General features: G+C 37.0%; 1 protein-coding gene and 1 long non-coding RNA gene across 2 annotated transcripts in view; both read right to left on the bottom strand.

The window, feature by feature from the left end:
- LOC127865190 (T-complex protein 1 subunit zeta-like) overlaps positions 1-16,296 on the bottom strand; it is a 41,059-nt gene that overhangs the window by 18,924 nt on the left and 5,839 nt on the right. The window lies entirely within an intron of this gene.
- Positions 4,692-6,204, bottom strand: LOC127865281 (uncharacterized). Its single transcript, XR_008042571.1, has 2 exons — positions 5,800-6,204; positions 4,692-5,653 (listed from the first exon to the last, which is right to left on the bottom strand). It is a non-coding gene; the product is annotated as an uncharacterized LOC127865281 (long non-coding RNA).

Raw genomic sequence — 16,296 nt, 5'->3', positions numbered from 1 at the left:
ATCCAATAGCTCCACCCGTTCTCACGTTTCATTCGACAACGTCATGTCATGTGTAAGAGAGCTCATTGCTGATTGGCCAGCTACCTTGTGCACTTCAATAACAATAAGGTCAAGCAATGTCTAATCGGGTACAGACCGGGTTTCGTTAACTGTTCGAATTGCAAACACTTTCATTGAAACAAAGAGACAAATATAGAAAACCAGTCTGGATTAAAAAGGGCGGATGTTTTCAATGAAATTTTACTAGATTTTCGCATTTTCGCAATTTAGATTTTCTTTAGCCAAATTTTCAATAGTTTTGCAAATGACTCAAATGGCGAACGACAGCGCGAGCATTGCGAACGTGTTATTATTGGAATAAATGCTCACTACTATAGGGCTCGCGCTGTGGTTCGCCATTTGCGAAAGTAATTTGGCTCTAGAAAAATATAATTTGCCAATATGCTTAAATCTCATTAATTTCATTGAAAACATCTGCCATTTTAATCCGGAGTGAACTGATCTATTCCTTTATTAACTTTTCTAAATAAAGGGTTACGTTTAGATTAAACTGTAAAACTGGAAACAAATACAGTCGATTGGTGTGTAACGGATAGCTAAGGACTTCGAGTCTCATTTCAACGTAAACACCATGCATTCAGTAATTAAACCATTAAACCTAGATAGACACATGTCTTTCCTATTGAAACATGCCAGTGGTTTTAAATTTCCGAAAAAATATTATTTGTTTACAGCGTGAATTTCATGGTACACTGATTCAGCCATTACCGGATCGCTTAGGTCTTTATTGGATAACATGTGTATCGTGTTATTTCTTAAAATTTGACACAGCATTTGTAAAAAATAATTGCAATATATGTACATTTCCAAAAAGGAAATTCATTTCTGCGTTTAATAAGACCAAGTTCGTGGAAATCGCTGCACAATTGATGAAGTAATGGCTGTTCAAATTGATGCACCCTATATTTGGGTCATTTTAAGTTGAATACCTTGTTATATAATTATATAGAATTGATAGTACAAAAATATGTTTTCAGAGAAATCGATTTTTTCGTTATAATTTGAATATTTTTCATTAAAAATGAAGTTTTCACTAATTAATATCATAGCCACACTCTAACCACATGTGTATTGGACAACTTCAATTGAGTTTATATTTATTTTGAGACAATCCCCACATTTCTGAATGTGGGTCACCATATGTCCGTTATTCACTAAATCCCGAGTTGCAGCTTTCATGCTATATGGTACGCATCAATTTGGTTTCTGAGCATTCTTACTTTTGTAAAGGACACACAATACTAAAAAATTACATCAATGACAATTATGTTTACCAAACAAAATCTGCAAAATTCAAGAAAACATTCGTCTGCACTTTTCCTGTCGTCACAAAAAAGGTGCGTTCATAACGTGACCTTGTTTTGCTTTCGAAAAAAGAAACAGTTGTAAACATTGACACACGTCAACAAAAACATGGATCGACTTACCAATGATAAACTTTTTGTATTCAATTCATAGAAAACTATCCTTCTTTCCTATTGGTTCGTGAATTCCTATTAGTTCGTGAATTTTTTTGTGACGAAATAATAAAAACATCCGTGCATCGCACGTGTCCGAATTCGATACTAGTACATCCGAAGATTTTGCACTCTCTGTAAAAGTGAAAAATGAGGACAAAAAAGGTAATATTTAGTTTTTCCTACTGTATACACATTCATATAATTGCAATTTGCACTGAAATAACTGAGTAAAATAACAGTATACCTTAAATATAACGCTTACCGTAAATCTACGAATATAATACACACTTTTTTACCTGCCGATTTTTTCTTCAAGTAGGGGGTGCGTATAATATACAAGTTTAGAGCAGAACAAAAATTTTCCTGTGCAAATTTTCAACTTAATCGCTGTTATTCGCTACGCAGCAGCCATTTTGAACTACACCATCGAAGGGGTGCAACAGGGCTCGCACTGTCGTTCGCCATTTCAGTCATTTGCGAAAATATTGAGAATTTGGCTCAATAAAAATCTTATTTGTGAAAATGCCAAAATCTAGTAAAATTTCATTGAAAACATCCGCCATTTATATCGGACTGGTTTTCTATATTTGTCTCTTTGTTTTAATGAAAGTGTTCTCAATTCGAACAGTAAACGAAACCCGATGAGACATCGCTTGACCTTATTGTTATTGAAGTGCGCATGGTAGCTGGCCAATCAACATTGAGCTCGCTTACACATGAAATGACGTTGTCGAATGAAATGGAGAACGGGACGAGCTATCGGATAATATTGGGTCATCCATGCGCAGATACTGTATACTTTGAATACACAGTTAATATCGTCATCTGCCTACAAAATAGCGACTGCATGCTAAGCAAAATGAAAACAAGAGGGCCATGATGGCCCTGTATCGCTCCACTCCTGAACAAAGGCTGAAACAAATATTCTCTGCATGTGCAAATACTTAAATATAGGCCCTATTTAAGCACATGTACACTTTTGTGACCCCCTGGGCTTGGTCAAATTTAACCCCAGGGGCATAATTTGAGCAAACTTTGTAGAGGACCACTATATCTCACTACATGTACATACAAAATATGGTAGCCCTAGGTCCTAGAGTTAAGGACAAGAATATTTTAAAAGTTTTCACAAAATAAGCAAGATATAAGCGTATATAATCTTCAATTTTGTGACCCGCGGGTCAGGGTCAAATTTGACCCAAAGGGCATAATTTGAACAAACTTGGTAGAGGACTATAAGATGTTACTGCATACCAAATTTGTTAGCCATAGTCTGAATGGTTTTCAACAAGAAGATTTTTAAAAGATTTCACAAAATAGGCGCTTTATAAGTGTTTATTCAATTTTGTGACCCCCCAGGGCAGGGTCAAAGTTGACCCCAGAGGCATTATTTGAACAAATTTGGTAGATATTTATTAGATGTCACTACATACCAAATTTGGTAGCCCAAGGCCCAATGGTTATGGACAAGAAGATTTTTAAAGTTTTCACAAAATAGGCCCCATATAAGCGTATGTTCAGTTTTGTGACCCCCTGGGCAGGGTCAAATTTGACCCCAGGGGCATAATTTGAACAAACTTGGTAGAGAACTGTTAGATGTCACTACATACCAAATTTGGTAGCCCTATGCCTTATGGTTAAGGACAAGAGAATGTTTAAAGTTTTCACAAAATAGACAATATTTAAGCATATAATCAGGGTCAAATTTGACCCAAGGGACATAATTTGAACAAACTAAGTAGAGGACTATACAATGTCACTACATACCAAATTGTGTAGCCCTAGGTCTAATGGTTATGGACAAGATTTTTTTTTAAGTTTTCACAAAATAGGCAATATTTAAGCATATGTTCAATTTTGTGACCCCCTAGGCAGGTTCAAATTTGACTCCAGGGATAAAATTTGAACAAATTTGGTAGAGGACTATAAGATGTCACTACATACCAAATTTGATAGCCCTAGGCTGGATGGTTATGGAAAGAAAGATTTTTGAAGTTTTAAACAAAATAGGCCTTATATAAGCATATGATCAATTTTTTTGATCCCCTGGGGCAGGGTCAAATTTGACCCCAGGGGCATAATTGGAACAAACTTGGTAGAGAACTATAAGATTTTACTACATACCAAATTTGGAAGCCCGAGGCCCAATGTTTATGAACAAGAAGATTTTTAAAGTTTTCACAAAATAGGCCTTATATAAGCGTATGTTCAATTTTGTGACCCACGGGGCAGGGTCAAATTTGACCCCAAGGGCATAATTTGAAGAAATTTGGTAGAGGACTATAAGATGTCTCTACATACCAAATTTGATAGACCTAGGCCCAATGGTTATGGACGAGAAGATTTTGAAAGTTTTCACAAAATAGGCCTTATATAAGCATATGTTCAATTTTGTGACCCCCGGGGCAGGCACAAATTTGACCCCAGGGGCATAATTTGAAGAAATTTGGTAAAGGACTATTAGATGTCTCTACATAACAAATTTGATAGCCCTAGGCCCAATGGTTATGAATGAGGAGATTTTGAAAGTTTTCACAAAATAGGCCTTATATTAGCATATGTTCAATTTTGTGACCCGGGGCAGGGTCAAATTTGACCCCAGGGACATAATTTGAATAAATTTGGTAGAGGACTATTAGACAGCGTTCTTTTTCCCCAAAGGGGAAAGGTACCTGTACCCCTACAATTGGGAATTTTTCGAGTCGTGAAATCTTCAAATTGGGAAAAAAAAAACGAGTCGCAAAATCAATGAATTGGGAAAATTTCGAGTCGCAAAATTGATGAATTGGGAACCTTTAAAATGCATGTAATCTATCATAAGGGGCTATATTCTGCATCACAAAGCATTTTAAACTCTAGGTTTTGACAGAAAAACTACAGTACGGTTATGATATTTTGACTATCGTATCATGTCATGTGAAAATTGTGTAATTGCCACTTCAGTTAGAATGTGCCCGTCAATTGGAAAAAAATATCTTCCAGTGATAGGCATAAGCACTGAGGTTGCATAAAAAATAATATTAATAATTTTGTTTTAGCCCTTAAAAGTCTTACAAGCCAAGCAATGTTTCATGCGAGTTAAATTAAAAACTTAATAAAAGCTGCGCCATGAGCGCATGATACGCCCGTCGTTCGCCAATGAAGTAGTAAGGTAATAAATAACCCTTTGAATCATTTTTTTACTTCAGTTTATTTGTATTTGAATACATGGTTTATTTTATAAGTACATGAGCATGGAAATCACGAAATTTTGACGAACAAAGTCCCATAACTCTGGAACGACAATTCAGAATTCCGTCAAAAACGAAAGGGGATCAGGGTTTATCAGTATTAAGATTGTGTTGAAATTTGAAAAAAATCCATCGAAGGATATTTGAGCTACAGTAGGACATTCAATGAAATCACGAAATTTTGACGAACAAAGTCCCATAACTCTGGAACGATAATTCAGAATTCCGTCAAAAACGAAAGGGGATCAGGGTTTATCAATATTAAGATTGTGTTAAAATTTGAAGAAAATCTGTCAAAGGATATTTGACGTAGCGTACGACATTAACAGACGGACGGACGGACGGACGGACGGACGGACAGACGGACGCGGGGTATACCATAATACGTCCCGTCATAGACGGGCGTATAAAAAATCCATCGGGGGATATTTGAGCTACGGTAGGATACATGAACAACAATAACATTTAAGGTCACAGTGACCTTGACCTTAGAATGAATGACCTTGAAATGACCAGTGGTCATCTAAGTGTGCTTGCAAACCTTCATGTCAAGTTTGAAGACTCTATGTCCAAGCATACCAAAGTTATAACAATTTTAACATTTTAACATTTAAGGTCACAGTGACCTTGTGTGACCTTGACCTTAGAATGAATGACCTTGAAATGACCAGTGGTCATCTAAGTGTGCTTGCAAACCTTCATGTCAAGTTTGAAGACTCTATGTCCAAGCATACCAAAGTTATAACAATTTTAACATTTTAACATTTAAGGTCACAGTGACCTTGACCTTCAAATGAATGACATTGAAATGACCAGTGGTCATCTTCTAGTACTGGCCAATCTTTATTTCAAGTTTGAAGACTCTAGGTACAAGCATACCAAAGTTATAACATGAAATAAGAACTTTAACATTTTTACATTCAAGGTCACAGTGACCTTGACCTTCAAATGAATGACCTTGAAATGTCCAGGGGTTACTTACTAGTTCTGGCCAACCTTCATGTCAAGTTTCAAGACTCTAGGTCCAAGCATACCAAAGTTATAACAACTTTAACATTTTTACATTCAAGGTCACAGTGACCTTGACCTTCAAATGAATGACCTTGAAATGTCCAGTGGTTACTTACTAGTTCTGGCCAACCTTCATGTCAAGTTTCAAGACTCTAGGTCCAAGCATACCAAAGTTATAACAACTTTAACATTTTTATATAGCTACAGTAGGACATTCAATGAAATCACGAAATTTTGACGAACAAAGTCCCATAACTCTGGAACGACAATTCAGAATTCCGTCAAAAACGAAAGGGGATCAGGGTTTATCAATATTAAGATTGTGTTAAAATTTGAAGAAAATCTGTCAAAGGATATTTGACGTAGCGTACGACATTAACAGACGGACGGACGGACGCGGGGTATACCATAATACGTCCCGTCATAGACGGGCGTATAAAAACTAAACAAAAACAACAATGGATCTTGTACTGGTTTGACATCTTTTAACAATAGACAGTGAGAATAGTCACACGTAACCAAAATGAGTTTTTAGAGTGAAATGCTTTAACAATAATTTTCAAAGGTAAGTCTTATATTTTGTTTTGATTTTTTTTCAAATCATCAAATAAGATATTACAGGGTTTTTTTTGGCCCGATTGTATAGCCGAAATTCGGCTATGTTCCCAATCCCAAAAAGTATACTTTTTTCCCAAAATGTGGCAAAAAATTCCCAATTTCCAAAAAAAAAAAAAAAAAAAAAAAATTTTTTTTTTTTTTAGAAAGTGTCAAATGTGTATTTTATCTCAATTTTAATTCAATGACATCTAACAAAGTATTATATGATTTTTTTTCTTTTAATTTGAATGATTATAAAGAGTTATAGCAAATTTAGTATTTCCCTAATCAGTGGACTTTTCATTTGGAATAAAAAGGCTAATGAATTTATTTTCTCAATTTCATAAAAATGCCGATAAAATTCCCAATTCCAAAGCCATGGGCTATCTTCCCAAAAAGTGGGAAAAAAACCCTGTATTAAGATCATCTGCCATTAAATGCTTATGTATATGTTGTAAATAACTATAGGATTTTACACGCATGTCTCATTATTTTTAATTTTATGTTAAACTTTTATTTGTTTATATCCGTATCCGAATAGTTACTGTCCGGATTTGACACTTAAAAAACTATACATAGAAGTAATATGCGCATTTAACTCAATACGGTTACGTTTTTTTTTAATGTCAACGAAAAATAAGTGTTGAGAAAGTTTATTGATGTAAGGAAGACTGGTCTTAGCGATGGAATTCTTTCATGGGAAATATCGATCACTCGTCGCGGTTATGTAATCCATTCACATTTTACACAGCAGTTAGAGTTGCGCCCCATTTGAAAAGTTTTGTTTACTTTCTACGCAACAATGTCCGGCGAAAATAAATGGCCGAAAATGAAAGGCTCGACAATATCAAAAGATATTTCCAGCGAAAATAAAAGGCACTGGCTATTGGGAACAGCACCTAAAATTGTTCGGAACGGTAGATATCGAGATTGGGAAAGGTCCGGTGCTAAAATTGGGAAGCCTCCGGTAGGCTTTGGAAAAGGTACCGTTCCCCGGTACTAGTTAAAGAAGGAAAAAAAACGCTGTTTAGATGTCTCTACATACCAAATTTGATAGCCCTAGGCCCAATGGTTATGGACGGGAGATTTTGAAAGTTTTCACAAAATAGGCCTTATATAAGCATATGTACAATTTTGTGACCCACGGGGCAGGGTCAAATTTGACCCCAGGGGCATAATTTGAAGAAATTTGGTAGAGGACTGTTAGATGTCTCTTCATACCAAATTTGATAGCCCTAGGCCCTATGGTTATGGACGAGAAGATTTTGAAAGTTTTCACAAAATAGGCCTTATATAAGCATAATTTATGTTCAATTTTGTGACCCTCGGGGCAGGGTCAAACTTGACCCCAGGGGCATAATTTGAAACAAGAAATATCTTTTAAAAAGATATACGGCGTTGATTGTGGTCGATGTTTATGAACGATCAAAAGTTATCTTTATGAGATAAAAAGTAGCGGATGCCTTTTTCTGCGCAGTTCTTAGCTACATCATAAGCAAATCAATTACGGGGTGTTGCGCCAGATTTCGTGGCTTATTTTGCTTTATGTGATATTATTACTCAGATATCTATTTTTACAGAATAGAAAAACACAAGAAACATGAAAATAAACGATTGCATATAGGTCAGCCGGCAATACTCGAATGTTATTTAATTGCATAATTATAGTATAGTGAATTATGGTGCTCATGCTTAATAAACTGGTCTAAATGGATAAATATTTCTAATTATTTTTATCAAAATTGGTCCTTATCATGCAAATGTTAAAACCATATTAAAAATCGATGATTGACATACCACAATAATATCGCCGAATATCTTTATTTAGTATCTTTCTGATCAAAACAGACTTCAAGTGCACAAAGTTTACGAGACGGCGTTTATATAAAGATTTCTGCAACTGACCGCAAACTGACCTTGATACCTTGCGGATTGGAATGCAATGCATTACAGTCAGTACGTTATTGTCAGTAAGACCGGTGTACCACAATGATCGCAACCCCTTCTGCGAACTCCGGTGATGAACTGTATATAAACTCTGACTTTCACAAATGGCCGGGAGTTGACCCGAAACCTCGCGGGTTGAAATGCAATGCAAGTAAGTACTAAATATGACAACATAGCTACTAGTATAAACGCTTTTGCGCTGGTAATTCTCTGAAAATAAAAGGTGAATGCACAAACTGTATTTATGTCGAAAATTGATTGTAAAACTGTTCTATCTATTGAGCCTTTTCATTAGATAAAATTGTTTCATGCAGTAAAACAGTGTTACAAAAACGCAGATATGTTTCCAATGTTATGGTGTTATACTCAAATCAGCCAATGGAATAAATGAAGTGTATTCATTTGTACCTAGCCGCGGGAAATTTTATTTGAGTATTATTGGACACTTACAAAGGTCAAGTCAGGGTGAAAAGCTGGCTTATTCAGCTAACGCCGAAAAACTTTGTAGAAGACTATAAGATGTCACTACATACCAAATTTGGTAGCCCTGGGCCCAATGGTTATGGACAGAAAGATTTGAAAAGTTTTCACAAAATAGACCCTATATAAGCATATGATCAATTTTGTGACCCCGGTGGCAGGGTCAAATTTGACCCCAGGGCCATAATTTGAAGAAATTTGGTAGAGGACTATAAGATGTCTCTACATACTAAATTTATTAGCCCTAGGCCCAATGGTTATGAATGAGGAGATTTTGAAAGTTTTCACAAAATAGGCATTATATTAGCATATGTTCAATTTTGTGACCCCGGGGGCAGGGTCAAATTTGACCCAAGGGACATAATTTGAATAAATTTGGTAGAGGACTATTAGATGTCTCTACATACCAAATTTGATAGCCCTAGGCCCAATGGTTATGGACGGGAGATTTTGAAAGTTTTCACAAAATAGGCCCTATATAAGCATATGTTCAATTTTGTGACCCCCGGGGCAGGGTCAAATTTGACCCCAGGGGCATAATTTGAAGAAATTTGGTAGAGGACTGTTAGATGTCTCTACATACCAAATTTGATAGCCCTAGGCCCAATAATTATGGACAAGAAGATTTTGAAAGTTTTCACAAAATAGGCCTTATATAAGCATATGTTCAATTTTGTGACCCTCGGGGCAGGGTCAAATTTGACCCCAGGGCCATAATTTGAAGAAATTTGGAAGAGGACTATAAGATGTCTCTACATACTAAATTTATTAGCCCTAGGCCCAATGGTTAGTGACAAGAAGATTTTGAAAGTTTTCACAAAATAGGCCTTATATAAGCATATGTTCAATTTTGTGACCCCTGGGGCAGGGTCAAATTTGACCCCAGGGGCATAATTTGAAGAAATTTGGTAGAGGACTATTAGATGTTTCTACATACCAAATTCGATAGCCCTAGGCCCAATGATTATGGACGAGAAGATTTTGAAAGTTTCACAAAATAGGCCTTATATAAGCAAATTTTTGTGACCCCCGGGGCAGGGTCAAATTTGACCCCAGGGCCATAATTTGAACAAATTTGAAAGAGGTTCACCCCAGGAACATTCCTCTGAAATTTCATCAGAATTGGACCAGTAGTTTAGGAGAAGAAGATGTTTTAAGGAAAAGTTAACGCACGCACGGACCCACGCACGAACGACAGACACAGGACCATGACATAAGCACCGCTGGCCTCTGGCAACTGACAATACCCGTTAATAAATATTTCTTAGCTGACCATTATTTATCTTTCTACCGCATATTTACCATATCTGATGTAAAGAGTGGTAATTAAATAATTAGTTTTATGATGCTAATAGAGTCTATTACACCTGTCTGCCGATTGCCGAATTAAATTGAAAGGTGATAATTAATTTGTTTTTTACTCCCAAACTTGCCTTAATGACAGCAGCGTATTTTAATTAAAGAGATCATGAAAAACACGAGCAGTTTAGTTATATTTTAAGTTATATTAAAGTATCGACTTTGTAACTCGAAAAAAGAAAAAGTAATTCATCTAGACAACTATAAAAACGGAAGTAACCATTTTGTCTTCTTATTACTTTATTATTATTATAATTATTATCGTCCCGAATATTGTCAAATTAAATTAAATGTGAAAACAAAAAACAGCGTCTCTGCTTCTTTCTTTTGTAATTATGACTGCTTGACCCGGATGTCAGCAAGGAGCCCGTGTGTTATCGGTAACAATCAATGGTAATATAAACAATAGACAGAGATATTTATTATGCAACTGTCATAACAACAGCACTATAACTCATCGCGATCAATATACCGGGGCAACAGATAGTTGACAACACCAAATTGATTTGCTATTTTCACAACACAAAAATATATTGACACATTTTTTCGGAAATGGCCGATTTCGGACACTGATTTTTTTAGTGCGTATTTTACTCAGATTTTCAATATTTACCGATAAATTTTGACCAAAGTCGGGGGTGCATATTATGCACGAGGGCGTATTATATTCATGGATTTACGGTATTTAAGTTTTACATCTGCCCCAGACAATGTCAAGGTCACGTGACTAAAACAATATCGACTAAAGTCGACATTTTTGTAAAGTAGAGGCCCGTAACGGGGGAAATAGAAAGCTGAACGCAAACTGATTATTATCCAATAAACGTCGCGTGTTTTTTTAACGTTGTAGGCAGTTCCTCAAAAATATCATGGAAAATATAAAAACCACACCCCTGACATACTGCTTAAAGCAGTTGAAGAATTAAAGTTGAAAAAAATATCCATCTGTCGTGTTGCTTGTCAATACAACATTCCATACCAGACATTGCCTGATCGGATCAGTGGTCGTTTGGATCCAAATAACTTCACGACTGAAACGATTTTCACTGAAGAGGAGGAACTGAGGTTGGTGGAACACACAGAAGACTGCCAGACTGGGGTACGGCTTCAGTAATACAGCCATGCAACAGATGGCAGGCGAGTTGGCGCACCACCTTGGAAAACGCGCTACTGACAAGCCACTCAGCTATATGGCTTTTTAAAAAGATGGGAGAGTAGAATATCCACACTGAAACCTTCAGCGTTGGATTCAAACAGAGCCAAACACTAAACTCCAGAAATTCTTGCCAAATATTTTGAAAACCTCGAAGTGGCTATAGCGGAGTACGGGCTACAGGAGAGACCTGATTGCATATACAATCTGGACGAAACTGGCATCTCTCCTGAACATCAACCACCAAACATTATCGCTCCAATCAAAGAGAAAGCGCAGACGGTCACGTCGCCACGATTAGCAACAACAACATTGATCGCGTGCGCAAGCCCATCAGGACACCATCTGCCGCCATATTTTGTGTTTAAAGGTTCATTAAAATCTAAGCAAACTAAATTTTAATCCATATATGCTTAGCAAATGGGTTGCATTCATAATTATGTAGTACAGTATTTATAAAACTAAAACATGCATTTAAAGTATGTCAGTCGCGTAGATCAATACATTGATGTTATTTAATTAATTGCAAAAGAATATTAACTTTGAAACACAACATTAATGTACTATCTATTAATATTTAAACGCTGTAGTAATTTACATAAATGATTAATGCAGGACAACTTGTCAAATGAACTCACACCCGGTGCTGTTGTGACCATGTCGGAAACTGGTTGGTTTACCACTGCAACCTTCAAGGACTACCTCGAAAACCACTTTTTGAAGTACGTCAATACAGGAGACGGCAGCCAACCAGTGCTTCTATTACTTTACGGGCACAGCACACACACTTCCCAAGAGATGGTGAAATGGGCCAGAGATCGACACATCCACCTGTTCTGTTTGCCAGCGCACACATCGCATGTCCTGCAACCCCTTGATGTCAGAGTGTTTTGCCGTTCAAGCGCCTCTATTATAGCGAATGTGCTTCGTACATGAAGACAAATCAAGGCAAGATCGTCACAAAATATGAAATAGCAGGCAATGCATGTAAGGCGTACTTGAAGGCCCTCTGTCCCTGGAATATAGTTTCCACTTTAAGGAAAACCGGCTTGCATCCCCTGAACAAAAATGCTGTTCCGATGGAAAAGCTCTTGCCGTGTTAATCGTTCCGAGATGAGACACCAATGCTCAACATGCAGTCGATACACGCTGGCAAAGAGGCGGTGGATGAGTATCTTCGGGCGAAGTCCGAATCTACCAGCACAACAGCCCCTTGCAAATGCTGGAAGCAAAATTCCACAACCCTAAAACCGAAGCCTGGCGGGAAACTACTCACCAGTGATGCATACATTGAGTCGCTCGAAATATATGATGCACAAAAGAAAAGCAAGGCACCATCATCATCCTGGACAAACCTGCCACAAACAAGCCCCAAACGATCTACAAGCGGTTTAATCATCAACCGAACGGACAATTCTGAAAGCGAGTCAGATATTGACGACACAGAAGTTTTCTGTGTTTGCGAGCGATTTACGCCCATCAATTTTGACAAGCGACCACACCAAAAGATAGTCAACTAGGGACAGTGTGACGAGTGTGGACATTGGGTTCACTTGGCATTCTGTCATGCCAAGTCTGTTCTCAGACGAGGCGACAGTTTTCTGTGCCCTCATTTCAGTTAAATTGTCGATGTTGTTTATCGTTGTTCAGTTGTTTTCGTACTGCAGACTTTTGTACCAACAAATCAAATCTTCATTTGTTCAATTTCATTAATTATGCTATGTTCTCGTACATCGTGCCCCTTAACTATGTATTATGCGCATGCGCATACAATGACAAGTATATTTAGCATTGCATAACTTTTATATCCTCAATAAAATACTATTTCAGTATTAAACCATCTGAAAATGGTCTTTGTTTACAGATTTACTTTTTTTTTCAACTCGTGAAGGTGAAGGCAAATGATCTGCATCATCCAGAAGATTATTCTCATTGGATTCGTGCTCCTTGCTTGACCGCGTTCTAAATGGGGCTCCCAGTGGGGAAGTTATTTTTTACGTAACGGATTGCAATGTCCTTTTTCTAAGACACAATTGAATGTGTATTTAATGATGGAAGCGATTTATTTTCAAATATAAAATTCCAAATAAGAGCAGGGATTTAAATATTTTTAACCATGGTTACTTTCAACAAAACAATGAAAACGTGTTAATTTAAATATAATTGTCTCGCGCGTCTTGCATATTGAGTTACAATACCCTGTCGGGTACCTCTCAGTGCTCAGAATTAAATAGAGCGTTGCCTTCCTTAGAAATGCTTCTGCCACTTGCACAGAATTTCTAAACTTTTTTGTTTTAAGTGCTGGGGATTTATGCAATAATACTCTGCAATGGTATTTTTTACCACAATTTAAGCAATATCTATGTCTGTGTGGAACATTTCTTGTTTAAAACTCATTTTCTTGGCAAAATAGTCAGCAGTTGTAAACGCTCGATCTACTCGAATAGAATCTTGACACTCGAAGTATTTGGCGAGAGGGAAATTGACGTATTAAATTGAGCACGATTCCAATGCGAAGACACGAAAGTATGAGAACGAGGCATACTCACAGTTTGTGCATATTTGCTGTTTTTGCTGCTTAGTTACAATTGTTTTCACTGTTTATTTATTTATTGAGACAATAATTACATTACATAATTGAGAATTGAACATCAGTGAATGATTTACAACCCAGTGCCCCCTTCTTTAGCCTCACATTTGAGCGCGTGCTATCGACAAATACAATTCACGAACCAATAGGAAAACGTTCAGCAGATACAGACTTCCGACTGTCAACATATACATGTAAGTAACCAATAGGAAAACGTTCAGCAGATACAGACTTCCGACTGTCAACATATACATGTAAGTAACCAATAGGAAAACGTTCAGCAGATACAGACTTCCGACTGTCAACATATACATGTAAGTATATCGATGTTTAACAAGTTTGAGTTCAAAATTTTCGGTTTATTTGCATTCTACGCATGTTTTTAGTTCTAGATCTCATCATCTTCAATTTGAATTACTATTTAAGTTGAGCATGCGCAATTTCGAACGCTCAGGTGACCGAACCAACAGGAAAAGTGGCTATAAATCTTAACAAAAACAAGGGCTGTTTGTAAAACATGCATGCCCCCCATATGGGCTGTCAGTTGTAGTGGCAGCCATTGCGTGAATATGTTTTTTGTCACTGTGACCTTGACCTTTGACCTAGTGACCTGAAAATCACTAGGGGTCATCTGCGGGTCACGATCAATGTACCTATGAAGTGTCATGATCCTAGGCAAAAGCGTTCTTGAGTTATCATCCGAAAATCATTTTACTATTTCGGGTCACCGTGACCTTGACCTTTGACCTTGTGACCTCAAAATCAATAGGGGTCCAGGGGACAAAAATTCCACTCGTCCGCTCGTATTGACGAGTGAAATCTTGAAAGGACGAGTGAATTTCTTTAAAGCTCTCGTCCTACAGGACGAGTGAAAAAAAACTGATGTTAAAATATGTATTTTCTGACCAGTAAGACTCTTTTTCATTAAATAAAATCATTTCTTAAAGCATATCTATTCCGAAAGTAGAACGCGAATAAACCGGAAATCGTAATTGTAAATTTCATACAGCAGGTGCGCGTTGTTATGCGAGACTGTGTCCCGGAGTAAATATTGGCTTTTTGGTGTAAACTTTGCGCGTCCATGTTGACAGGGAACCATCTGACTTCATTCACTGTAAGAATTGATTTTTTTAAAGAATTATTTTACTGTGAAGTACCGTTTTCAACCAGTCTGAATTTCATCTGAAAAATGTCTGACATACGAGCGTTCTTTAAAGGGGGCAGGAGCGATGTTCAACCATTCGAAATGGAAAGCACGCATGCATTAGAAAAAGGAAAAAACAAATTTGTCTTCATTTATTTATTTTGTGTTCCTCATAAATAAAGTAAGTTAACATTTCTTCTGTGATCAGCTGGCATGAATAACTAAGTAAGCAGCATTTTAGCAGTGATATAGGAAACATTGTTAGTCATATCAGTCCTTTGCAATCTTTCTTTCACACATATTTGAAGGACAAGTGCATGTGTTTGCAGGACGAGGGAAAATTTTAATGCACTTGTCCTGCAGGACAAGTGCAATTTATAAATATTTTTGTCCCCTGGGGTCATCTGCAAGTCATGATCAATCTACCTATGAAGTGTCATGATCCTAGGCGTATGCGTTCTTGAGCTATCATCCGAAAACCATTTTACTATTTCGGGTCACCGTGACCTTGACCTTTGACCTAGTGACCTCAAAATCAATAGGGGTCAGGGGACAAAAATTCCACTCGTCCGCTCGTATTGACGAGTGAAATCTTGAAAGGACGAGTTAATTTCCCTAAAGCTCTCGTCCTACAGGACGAGTGAAAAAAAACTGATGTTAAAATATGTATTTTCTGACCAGTAAGACTCTTTTTCATTAAATAAAATCATTTCTTAAAGCATATCTATTCCGAAAGTAGAACGCGAATGAACTGGAAATCGTAATTGTAAATTTCATACAGCAGGTGCGCGTTGTTATGCGAGACTGTGTCCCGGAGTAAATATTGGCTTTTTGGTGTAAATTTTGCGCGTCAATGTTGACAGGGAACCATCTGACTTCATTCACTGTAAGTATTGATTTTTTTAAAGAATTATTTTACTGCGAAATACCGTTTTCAACCAGTCTGAATTTCATCTGAAAAATGTCTGACATACGAGCGTTCTTTAAAGGGGGCAGGAGCGATGTTCAACCATCCGAAATGGAAAGCACGCATGCATTAGAAAAAGGAAAAAACAAATTTGTCTTCATTTATTTATTTTGTGTTCCTCATAAATGAAGTAAGTTAACATTTCTTCTGTGATCAGCTGGCATGAATAACTAAGTAAGCAGCATTTTAGCAGTGATATAGGAAACATTGTAAGTAATATCAGTCCTTTGCAATCTTTCTTTCACACATATTTGAAGGACAAGTGCATGTGTTTGCAGGACGAGTGAAAATGTTAATG

This window comes from Dreissena polymorpha, chromosome 1, assembly GCF_020536995.1.
Source record: "Dreissena polymorpha isolate Duluth1 chromosome 1, UMN_Dpol_1.0, whole genome shotgun sequence".
Classification (NCBI taxonomy): domain Eukaryota; kingdom Metazoa; phylum Mollusca; class Bivalvia; order Myida; family Dreissenidae; genus Dreissena; species Dreissena polymorpha.
Note: the sequence above shows the minus strand (reverse complement) of the source record. Positions and strands in the feature narration are given on the sequence as shown.